Source organism: Cotesia glomerata, linkage group LG8 (assembly GCF_020080835.1).
Source record: "Cotesia glomerata isolate CgM1 linkage group LG8, MPM_Cglom_v2.3, whole genome shotgun sequence".
Taxonomy (NCBI): domain Eukaryota; kingdom Metazoa; phylum Arthropoda; class Insecta; order Hymenoptera; family Braconidae; genus Cotesia; species Cotesia glomerata.
The window spans coordinates 8,853,644-8,866,212 of record NC_058165.1 but is presented as its reverse complement, the minus strand read 5'-3'; the positions used below and the strand labels follow the sequence as shown (position 1 = coordinate 8,866,212).

Genomic DNA, 12,569 nt, shown 5'->3' with positions numbered 1-12,569 from the left:
GAGATACTTCTGAAGAACTGGAGAGGATCCTGAACCAGAGAATGCAACCAGATTCACTAGTGGAAGCAATATTGTCATCAGAAGCTGCCTGGAACGCTACCAACACGTTTGCAACAGAAGTCCTTAAAGACTTGCGTTCCACCGAAAGAAGAAGAGCAAATAGCAGAAGATAGAAGGAAGGTAGTTAACACCTTAGCCACCAGAAGGAAGAGCAGTAGCTAGATCCTCCCTTCACGAAGTAATGCCTGACGGCGGTTTCCATGAGGGATTAGAGGAAAGAAGGAAAAGGGGTTTAGGGTTTAGTGGGTAGGGGCGTTAGTGTCGAGTTTTAGTATGACGCTGCGTCGAGTCGCCACATATCCAGGCCAAACAACTATGCCTAGAATCCGTAAAAAGGATTCCCCCCCCCCCCTAAGGGAAAAAAAAAACACACACACACACACACACATACATACATACAGACATACAGTCAACATCGCAGGAATAGTCAGGGAAGTTTCCTAGGACCTCAAAACGTCGAGATCTGATGAAAACTCGATTTTCGAAAAACGGTTTAAAAACAATAACTTCCCGATTTTTGAAAATTTTCAATTTTCTTAGCGAAAAGTTAAAAATTAACTCGACTCAAGAGCCAAAATCTTGAACCAAAAATACCATCTTAAAGAAAATGATTTTCTTAAGTCAAGAGAATAAATTCTTGAGTCAAGAAATTATTCTTGAATTAAGTAAATTTTTCTTGACTTAAGAATTTATTTTCTTGACTCAAGAAAATCATTTTCTTCAAGATGGTATTCTTGGTTCAAGATTTTGGCTCTTGAGTCAAATTAATTTTTAACTTCCCGCTAAGAAAATTGAAAATTTTCAAAAGTCGGGAAGTTATTCGTTTTACCCCGTTTTTCGAAAATCGAGTTTTCATCAGATCTCAACGTTTTGAGGTCCTTGGAAGCTTTCCTGACTATTCCCGCGAGGGTGTCACTGTGTGTGTGTGTGTGTGTGTGTGTGTGTGTGTGTGTGTGTGTGTGTGTGTGTGTGTGTGTGTGTGTGTGTGTGTCGGTGTGTGTGTGTGTGTGTCGGTGTGTGTGTGGGTGTGTAAGTAAGTAAACCTCTTATAACTTTTGAACGGTTAAACCGATTTCATCACAGTTGGTGCCATTCGAAAGGGCTTCGCCAAACTTAGATTTCCCGTTAATTTGAACCGATTCGGACCGATAGATTTTAAGAAATTTGGAAAAATCTAAAAAAAAATAGGAAAAAAAATTTTTTCAAAAGTTGAAAAACCACGTCGATCGCCGCCAATACGGTCAAAATCGGTTAATTCATTCGAGAGATATCGTGAACGAAAGAAAACCAAAAAAAGTGTTTTTTCGGAGTTACTCCGAAATTTCTAGTTTGACCAATTGAAACTTAAAAATTCTTTATGAGACTTAAAAAACTGCGTAGAATGCCACCAACCACGTAAAAATCCGTTCATTCATTCAAAAGTTATTGCGGTTTGAAAATTCAAAAAATAGTGTTCTATGAAATTTCTATCAGACTTTTGAACTCAGAGAGCTCAAAAGCATAGAAAAAGTATCTTTTTGAGCTTGGAGAGCTCATAACACCACACATATTGTATTTTTGAGCTCGAAGAGCTCAAAAAAAGCGGCCAGGTATTAACGAAATTAGCGGGAAGTTGCAGGGATGGCCTTTAGGGTCAACCGTTTTCCTAATTTTTTTATCAGTGTAGGACCTCAAAACGTCAACATCTGTTGGAAACTCGATTTTCGAAAAACGGGGTAAAACCAATAACTTTCCAACTTCTAAAAATTTTCGTTTTTATCATCGGGAAGTTAAAAATTTTTCGAAAAAAACATCGTTTCAATAAGTTGAATTAAGAAAAAGTTATAGCTTTTTTTAGTCGAATAAAAAAATTTTAAAGAATTTTAAAAAACATTTTTTATTGAGCAGAAAAGGATAAAAAACTTTTAGCCAAATCGGAAGGGGTCGGAATCAAAAGCGATCGATTTGGCGTGGAATGTCCCGTATACAAAGATTAGTAAACTTAATAAATAGATCTTAAACTTACAAGACAATATCGTAATATTACTATGCATCAAATATAATTTTTTTTCGTGGACTCGAAATTCAATTTTAACATATTTTTTCATACTAAAATCTTAATAAGTTGATCAAACCTTTCATTAGTTAACATAAATATTTATTATTTATTACTAGTACGTCGTTTTATTGGAGATTATGGGCATGATAATTATAATGAAATTGTGGGAGTATTGACTTCCGTTGAGTTTTATAAAGTTAACAGCATTCTAGTGTATAAGTTATTGAGAAAGTGATGGATGTCGAATATCAGTGAGAATTGGCACCGCGCAGTTGCTGGTAGTTTGACTTAATATTATGTACACATGTACGTCTATATCTATATAGTGTATATGTGTAAATGTATAAATACAGCAACTCGTGTGGCTCATGGTGATGTAAAAGTAGAGATGAATTTCACTGCGCCACGATTTCACTTTACTCAAGATATATACCGAGACACTTAAAAACTTGAGAGAGAACGCCCGTTTCAATTCCCCTACATTATTATTCAAATAATAAAAAAAAAATATTATACATACTTACACTCATATAATTTGAACATTTTTTAGATGTAGTCCTTGACACTTATTCTAGTTTCCTATTGCATCACTAAAACGAAAACCAAAAATCAAGTCATCTTGCAAAAATCCTGATTTGTCACCTCAGGATTTGGATGTTATCTAGCCGTCTTCCTAGACCTGCAAAATGAATAATTGTTTTTTTTTCGTTGGTTCCCCGAATGAACAATTGAAACTAACAAACTTTGATTTACAATTTGACATATTTTTTATTATTATTATAATTATTAATAAAAGTATTTGAAGTATGTGTAGCAAAAAGTGAAGTTAGCTCGGAACTTTCTCATTGCGATAGCAAAAAAAATATAAAAATGAACGCTAGATGATGTAAGTTTAACGTAAAAGGTAAACTCGAGGCGATGGCTATGGCTATGGGCAAAATCGTAGGTGCACTCATTCCAAGGCACCTGAGATAAGAACGAACACACACACACACACACACACACACACACACACACACACACACACACACACACATACACACACACACACACACACATAATTTTTATATTTTTGTCGACAAGCGTGTAATGAACACAGCGAACTTAATTTGCGACAAATATGTTATCACTGTGGTTTTTAATGCTAATCATTGTAAGATGATCACGTGATGCCGATTTGTGAGCTCAACACCCACACATATTATACTGTTTGATATTGTTCTTATCGAATGAATAGTACAATAGAAGAGTTAGAGCGCAACAGTGTCACGTCATAAAGATAAAGTTTACGATTAATAACATCGATATGATGTTTGCATCGAAGATATAATAATAAATATATATACGACGCACCTTATAACAAATTGAGTCAAGGTCACGCTCTAATTAAAGCAACCATTTCAATCTAGCTGGTTGATCAATACAAAAAGCGTATAGTTCAATTAAATTATTATTCCATTAGATTCAATGAGAAAAATGTAGAATTATTAAAGACTAGTAGCTGTTTGGTATAGTGTGGATATGGGTAATGGTAATACGAATTCTCACGGTCGACAATGCCGGTTAACAGCACATATTACATGCCTCACAATACGTGCATGATGTACCCAGATAGTACATAATAATAATGATGGAGAAAAAATACCTTGTAAACTAAACGTTTAATCAAGTTATCTCTGTTTATCTTTGCCATAAATTACAGAAGCGTTTTAAAATAAATATGTGTGTATATATATTCTTCATTTTTTGTCTTTTTTTTTTATTTTTTTTTTATTAAATTTGAGTTTGTCACTATCATTATATAAAACAGATTGCAGAGTAATAGCTTTGGGCAATTGAATAGATCGTAAATAGTAAGTTTTTTACGACTAATTTGCAAATCTGTTGCGTCAGTGGATGCTTGGGTTCGCTACCGTCACACGGATCAAAGTTGTACTATTGAGAGTAACCTTCTATATTCGTGCAATGTACTAGTGGTGGTGGTACAATATAATATAATATAGCAATATTATATCGCCTGTAAGGTATAAGGAGCTACAGCTACAGCTACAGTGTGGTATTAGCTCGATTCTGTACACTACTACTCACGGGAAAGTGATCCACAGGCACATTGCCACAGGACGAGGCACTTATACGGCAGGACGTTGTTCTTGACCTGTAATTTTATAATGACAGATATGTTATAAGTACTAATGTTGTGTATCTTTCTGTTCTGGTGAGCCTTGTAATTATTTCTTTGTTTGCTCTTCGTATTTTAAGTCGACAAGTATTTAGTATTCAAATCATTTATCATGAGATTAAATATTGAAGGGATGAAGATCTAAGATATTTAGTGTCTAATGCCGAACTCAACGTCACACGTGGTTTTGAAAATTGTAGCCACTAAAAAATTGATCTTTTAAAAAAAGAAGAGTCTTTACTTTAGTAAATGGCGATGGTTGTCTGACAAAATGGCGAATGCACGCGCAAGAAATTTATAAATGAAACTTAAGTTTCGAAGTTAACAGAATGCTGATCCTTAAAAGAATTTAAGGGCTGATGATTTTAATCAACAATAACTCCCTGAATAAATGTATGTGTATAAATATCTTTCTCTGAAAAGAAAGTAAGTATAAGGTCGACTTGAGATAATCCTGTAGAACAAGAAACGAAACGAAATGCTACTCGACAAAGATTTGTGGAATGGAAGGAAGCGAAGGGAAACCCCCGGGAGGAAAAGCATCAGCGAGAGGGAATAAACGATGAAAGAAGAGTAGAGCGTAGGTTGTGCGGTGTCTGTGGAGTATAGGGTGCAATACAGTTACGTGGAACAGGGAATAGGGTGTAAGTTGATGTGAGAGGGGCATATGTAGCGGAGGGTAAAGGATGTGACTGGCAAGAGGTCGAGCAACAGAGTTGGGATACACATCCACATACACACACACATACTGGTTCACAGAATGGATGATGTGAATAAGGGAGACCAGAGTTTAAGTATAGTCGAGAGAGATGAGAAAGATGTATAGTATAGTAGTAGTAAGTCTCTCTTGGGTAAAGTATATAACCGGAAAGGTATGAGTATGGGGTGAGTTTACACAAGTGGTTGTAGATGTAGTGGTGGTGTTGCGAGTGGTAGCAAAGAGGTGGTCCGCTTTCGATGTAGTATACGATGAAGACTCTGGAGTATTGCATATATATATATATATATACCTATAAGGGGTTTTAGTTTGAGTTGAGCGCAACTTGTCGAGGGAGAAGGATAAGAGTGAGAAAGTAAACCCAAGTTGTGAAGAAATGAGAGTAGAAGAGGATAAGATATATATGATGGAAAGTTATCGGTGTGGGTGTAAATGTGGGTGTAGATGGGTTGCTTGTAAGTATGGAGAAGTATAGTTGAGAGGTTACTCTGAAAACTCACGTACACAGTTGGATGAATTTTTGGAGTGTTGAAGAAAGCTCGAGGCCTCGCAATCTTGTCAATAATTTCAAACACTCTTAAATGAAAGAGTGTTTGGATCAAACAACCGATGCCTTTTTGTTTCGTTTTAACGATCAGTCAATGGATCAAATGGGTGAAATCGACAGGGGTGTGATTTCAGGGTTTTGCTAGATGGAAAACGTAAAAGCTCATCTTATTATAGTAAAAAAATCAAATTTTTTAAATGACATGAAAAACCAAATCACCCAATTATAGTTACGAGCTGGAATAAAACAAACTTATTTCTAATAAAAATTAATCTAGGATAAAATTGGGTGATTTAATAATTATATTTTATAGCTTGCGGCCCTTAAATTATTTCAAAAAGTAAAAAAAAATTATTGCAACAATGAAATTTATTGCTATAAATTCTGAAGAATTTGAATCGAATTATTCTTCAACATAAGAGCCGAAATAGGATTTAATTATAATGTATAGAATCACAAAAAAATTAATAACTAATTATCGACAAAGTATATTAATATAAACATAAAAGATAAACCGCGTTATATAGTGGCTAGACGTCCTTGCAATTGGAATTGTAATATAGTATATATCTATATAATGTAATTCGTGAACCGGTCGTTGACGAGAATCACAAGTGACCGTGAAGTACGTACTACTATATAATACCACGACACTAAGAAATAAGAACGACGACAATACAACAAAACCAGCATCAGCGCCTCCACTCAGTCGACTCCTCAGCTTCTGGCTTGGTTCCATCTCCACAATCCTCTTCTTCACTCTATCTATATCTACTTAATATGAGCTTTAGCCTTTAGAGCAAAATCTTTCCTCCACATGTAGAAGTTTACATGAACACACACTCAATAGAAGCTCTTAAGATTTATATATTATGCTAAAGCAACAGTGGAGTCGATACAAACACACTTTAGCATCATCAGCAGAACAAGTCAAAGAAGAAAAAGAATTAAAACAAGATGAAGACAACTGAACCAAGTCTGCAAGAGCAAGCTAAGGCTAAGACTAGGAATAAGAAGTAGTGGGAGGATAAAAACGCGTTGTTGCTTCACCCTTCCGTACTTACACAAACCCACCTTCATTATTTTCCTCTAGTTATATACATATCAATTTATTCTTATGTCGTATATGAATTATGAATTACAGGAAAAGTTTAAATTTTTAGGAAAAATACAGCAATATTCTATCTTTAGTTTCAATTTCTAATTTCTTTTTTTAAGAAAAAACTTCCTAAGAATCTGATTCATCACAACTCATCTTTCATCTTTTTTTTTAAGTTAACAAATTTCGGGTCTGAATTTCTCGACGATTAAAAAGTTTGAAAGAACCCAGACTGCGTGTTATATTTAGCCTTGGTAAGCAAATATATGAGCATATAGAAATACCCATTCTAATGATAGCGGAAATTCCTTAAAGAGAGACAGAGTCCTTTCTTGATAAATTTCAAAACGTCTGCATGTGAGTAAGACTGTGTTATAAATATCCGATATTTTATTTTGTCTCATTTAAAATATTGTGTGTAGTATCTAATACACTTATACACTTTACACTACATTAACCCTATACACTAATATACCGAGCTTAAACTTCATACACCCGGACTTAATATTGAACCATGGAATCGTGATGAAATGCGCAACATTTTTTGATTTTCCCGCTCACACATAACCTTACTGCGCCACCTCTCGCGACGCCATAGCGTACTACGAATCTCATGATGGCAAATCGTACAAAATTGTCCTAACTATTATTACTTGAAGTTAAACTAAAGCTGGGGTCTATATCGTAGTTACAAGTTTACAATGTAAGCATTTAAAATAGCAGTGTAGTTAGAATAACTGAAATAGCCTGGTATGGCTAGCATAAGTTGATGTAGATGTAGTTAGGGCCGATGATCCCAATCCACCTACTTCCTCAACGCCTGAATACTTATACTTACACTTCGGGAAAACCAGGGTAAAACTCTCGACTATACTGTTCTACTCTATTATTTTCTATTTTAGTTTTGTTTGTTTTACGTAACTATCGACGGAGTTTATTGAGTTATTATCTATCGATCGCAACTAACTCTCGACACTAGTCACTATAGAGTTATTTGCGACTTAATTATTAATGTTTTGGGTTGTTTAGTTATTTAAAGTAAAATAATAGAGAAAATGCAATAAGACTGTGATAATAAATTGAAGAAATTTTCGATTAAGGAATTATATTATTAGAACAAAAGCAGCTTTTAATCGAAAACAGCATGAAAAGTGATAGGTGATAGTTGATTGTTTTTTTTATAAAATGGCACGTGCCATAATTGGGCAGTTATGTTGCATGTCTCCTGGACTCAATTATATAAAAAAAGGGATTAAATAGAACATGATTACCCGGCATTTAGTACGATATACTGTTTGATTTTAATGTCCATTGCACTAAATAAACTGATATAAGTAAGAACTATAAAAGAGACTACATATAATATAACCAAACACGTGAAAGGAAGATTTCTACTCTGACCCTCTGTCCAGTTATAATGCCACAACGGTGCTTTTTTCACGCACTTTGAGCACATCCGACAACTCCTCATCACTTTACGCCGCTCTCTTTCCTTCATTTCTCTTATGTTCTTTTTTTTTGTTATATATATATATATATATATATATATATATATATATATATATATATATATATATATATATATATATATATTAGGGTGATTCAAAAAAAAAAAAAAATTTTTTTTTTTCAAACAGACTTAAAAGTTTCTTTTGGGTGTAAAAAAATTACTGTGAAAAGATGAGCCCTTAACATTAATATTAAGATTGTCCCCATCGCAATTTTTTAATTTCCGTAAGAATAACACAGGAAAAATTTTTTTTGCTTCTTCTGATTTTTGTACCGTTTAAACGATTAATTGAATCATAAATAACTGTTCTTATCTTTATAGAGAATTGACCGCTCTACAAAAAAGGTCTGATAAAATTTTTTGATTTGTCTACGCGTTCAAAAGTTATTCAAGATCAAAGTTCAATTTTTCAAAAATTTGATCGAATTTTATAAATTACACCGAAACTGTTGGTTTCAGTATCAAAATAAGGATCAAATTTTTTATCAAACATGCATTAGACTTCTGATAAATGTTGACCAATGTTTTTAACTTCCCGTGTGTGTGTGTGTGTGTGTGTGTGTGTGTGTGTGTGTGTGTCCCGAGTAAAAATGAAATGATTATTTTTTACGGAAAAATAATAAATTTCGTTCGACCGCCGCACCACCGCTGCACGACCGCCGTTTGGCGGACTATTACGCCGCACGCAAAAAATTTACTCCCCCTAGCATCGCCGCACTACCGCTGCACCACCGCCGCACCAATGCTAAATCATACCTACAATTTCACAAAAAATGGTATCATAATTAATTTATCACGCAATAATTAATTAATAAATAATGCGACTAGAAATCTTTATGTAAGACCTATTGATCAACCTCCTTTTAATCGAATGCCTAATATTAAAAAAAAAAATTTTTTTTAAATCAGGCCAAAGCACCGCGAAATTATTGATTTTTTTAGTCGTATTGTTGATGTAGATTTTTAATTTCGTCCTCGGGTTGCACAGAAGCGGTACGCCTATTGAAATACTCTGAAAGAATTTTAAAAATTGAACTGTGATGGGATTCGAACCTGGATCGTCTGCATGGAAGTCTCGAACATTGCCAACTGCACTGCAAGCCATACTTAACTTAAAAAATTTAGTTAAGCTATTTGAATGATCAACGAATATATTATTTCAATGTATATACCATCAAACAGTGGTATGGTGCGGCGGTGGTGCAGCGGTGGTGCGGCGGTCGAACGAAATTTATTATTTTTTCGTCAAAATTAATAATTTTATTTTTACCCGGGTGCGTCACAGCTGTGGTGCGGCGGTGGTGCAGCGGTAGTGCGGCGAATAGAAATTTATTTACTTGTCACGGCGCTGGTGCGGCGGTAGTGCGGCGAATAGATAAATTCTTTACTTGTCACGGCGGTGGTGCGGCGGTGATACGGCACTTGTAAAATAACCAAAATTTTCACGGCTGTAGTGCAGCGGTGGTGCGGCGCTTAAAAAGCCGTGCAGCGGTGTTGCGGCGGAATTCTGTTTTTACTCGGGGTGTGTGTGTGTGTGTGTGTGTGTGTGTGTGTGTGTGTGTGTGTGTGTGTGTGTGTGTGTGCGGCCGTATGTAAACCTCTAATTTTTGAACGGCTTTACCGATTTCATCGCGGTTGGCACCATTCGAAAGGGCTTGACTAAACTTAGATTTTTAGCATAATTTGAATCGATTCAAACCAGTAGATTTTGAGAAATCTCAAAAAAACTGCAAAAAAAATTTTTTTGAAATGTGGTTTTTTTGGAATAACTTTTAAACGGCTTGAGAAAATTTTTCTCGAAAATATTTGATACCCATTTTATATTATTTTAGCGTGCAATTATACATATGGAATGAAAAAAAATGATTCAATATTATTTGATCTTCCCATTTGACATGTTAATCAATCAAAATGTTAATGAAAATTTACTTCTATCGAGATATTTAATTTTTTGGAGCAAGAGTCTCGGCCGTTCCTTTGGTGAACCAGACTTGAACCAAGACTGGCTCATCTAGCTCTGGCTATTTAATGGTGTGCTAGGCTTGGGTCAAGACTGGATAACTTAGCCTTGGCCATTCAATGGAAAATCTAAAGTTAATTAATCATTAAGTAAGAGAAGGGGGTGGGGGCAAAATGGACCTATTAAGACAAAAATATTGAAATCCTTAATGTTTTTCTCTGGTTTTACGTTTTTTTTAGTTCTTTGCCAAGTATTTGACATTAATTTGTTCTGTTTATTGAAAATAAAAAATTAAACATGTGGGCCAAAATGGGCCACCTTCAGAAAATGTTTATCATATGAGTTTTTCAACCTGTCTGACTTTTTTTTGGCCTTTCACGGAGTTTAGGGTATTAATTTTTTTGTGTCTATCGAAAATTAAAAAATTGAGGAAAGTGAGAAATCTCAAAAAAATTACAAAAAAATTTTTTTTCAAATGTGGTTCTTTTGGAATAACTTTTAAACGGATTTACCGATCGATTTTAAAAACTAATCAGCTCTTAACATAAAAAAACCATGTTGATCGCAGCCAGCCCGGTCAAAATCAGTTGATTCGTTAGTTAGTTATCGTTGTCGAAAGAAAACCAAAAAAAGTATTTTTTCGGAATTACTTCGAAATTCTTAGTTCGATCAATTTAAACTGAAAGATTCTTTGTGAGGCTTCAAAAACTGCGTCGAATGCCGCCAACCGTGTAGAAATCGGTTCATTCATTCAAAAGTTATTACAGTTTAAAAATTCAAAAAATAGTGTTTTATTATTTATAAAACTTCTATCAGATTTTTGAGCTCGGAAAATTCAAAATGACACGAAAATTATATATATTAAAAATTGATTTTTCTATCAATTATTTAATTAAAATTTCCATCAATAATTAAAAAATTAAATTTATTAACTGAAAAAATTTTTCTTCTTGATCTGAAGAGAAAAATTCTTAATTTTTACAAATATAAATAATGCTGTGAAGCGGGAAAGAATAGGAGTTACGGTAATTATTACGCGAAGCGTTCCACATTCACGTAACATGATAATTGGTAGGAAAGGATTGTGGAGAGGATCATCTTAATGTGAGTTTATAGAATATGTGAGAAAAAATTATTAGATAGCTCGGACTGGCATTTTTTTAAATTAAATAACATAAATTATATAAATATTAAACCGTCACACTTCATCATTTTATAGATTTAGCTTATGAGAATGATGAGATGTATAGTAGCTCGTCGGTCGTATAGTGTAGGGGTTAGGTATCGATCTAGCAAGCGCGCGGCTCGGGTTCGAATCTCGGATAGGACGAATGCGACTTTCACTTTATTTCTATGATTAGCGATAGTTAGGTTTAAATAAGAGTCAAACGGTCTGAATTTGCGTTAGCTCTACGTCTAAAATCAAATGAAAAAAAATGACGCTTAAAAAATTAATTTTTTTATTATTTCTTATCAAATAGCATGAGGCAGACTTGAAAATTGACTAGGGCACAGTCCTGGTAACCATGCATGGGCCAGTCGTGGCAACTAAGGGAATTAAAATTAATTAATAAAAAAAATAACAATAAAAGAGGACTCAGGGGTTCAAAATCGAATCTAATTTTTATTTTCATCAGGTCCGATTTTGAACCCTAAAGCGCCAAAAACGGAAATTTGTAGCGCTTGTGGGACCAAAACCGGACCTACTTAAACATGGAAACAGGCTCTAGTTTGAGCCCCTAAGTCCGAAATAGATCCGACTTTAGAATCTTCTAAATGGGCTCTAAATTTCGACTCGGGCATGGCCACGAACAACCTGCAATAAATACTGCAACTGTTCTTCATTTTTAGTTAGGCAGCAGTTATATTCTTCAATTAGTGCAATTCCCCGTTCAGCAACGTCGTTCGTTACTTTTAAAGTTTAAAAAAATTCCAGACAAATTTGAAGCTTCCTTTTTATGTCCAAATTGGTGCGGCTTCTTTGTCGCCATCATGTATTAAAAATTATTTTACAAAGAATTTTTGAAGTCTTTTGGAACACTACATCTGGTTCAAACTTGCCGATTTTTCTTCATTCTAAAAAAGGATGGGATAACATTGATCAAACTAAATATAAAAGTGGGATAGAGAATGAAACTGTGGCAAGCGCTTTGAATGAAGATAAGATAAAAATGATTAATTTCATCAATGATTGCTTACAGGTAAAAATTGTTTATTATATTTCCTTAATACAATCAAAACTAATACTTTCAAGTTATGTTTATTAATTTGGTTTTTTAGATGTCTCATCCTCGAGATCATTATCAAAAGCTTTTGTGATTATCTTTAGTTTTTCTTGGTAGTTGTCCAACCTATACGTACACTTTCAAGCGTCCTGGTGCTAAATTTAAAATTGTTATTAGATAACGATTTGAGCGACTTTGTTCCAAAAAACTCATTGAAGTTATTTAAAAAATTT

The 12,569-nt window shown here is 34.2% G+C and overlaps 1 long non-coding RNA gene across 2 annotated transcripts in view; it reads right to left on the bottom strand.

Moving 5' to 3' along the window:
* Positions 1–3,110, bottom strand: part of LOC123270582 — a 15,375-nt gene extending 12,265 nt beyond the window's left edge. For both annotated transcript variants that reach the window (XR_006510631.1, XR_006510632.1), the window contains exon 1: positions 2,623–3,110. This is a non-coding gene — a long non-coding RNA (uncharacterized LOC123270582). The remainder of the gene's footprint in view (positions 1–2,622) is intronic.
* Positions 3,111–12,569: the final 9,459 nt, after the last annotated feature.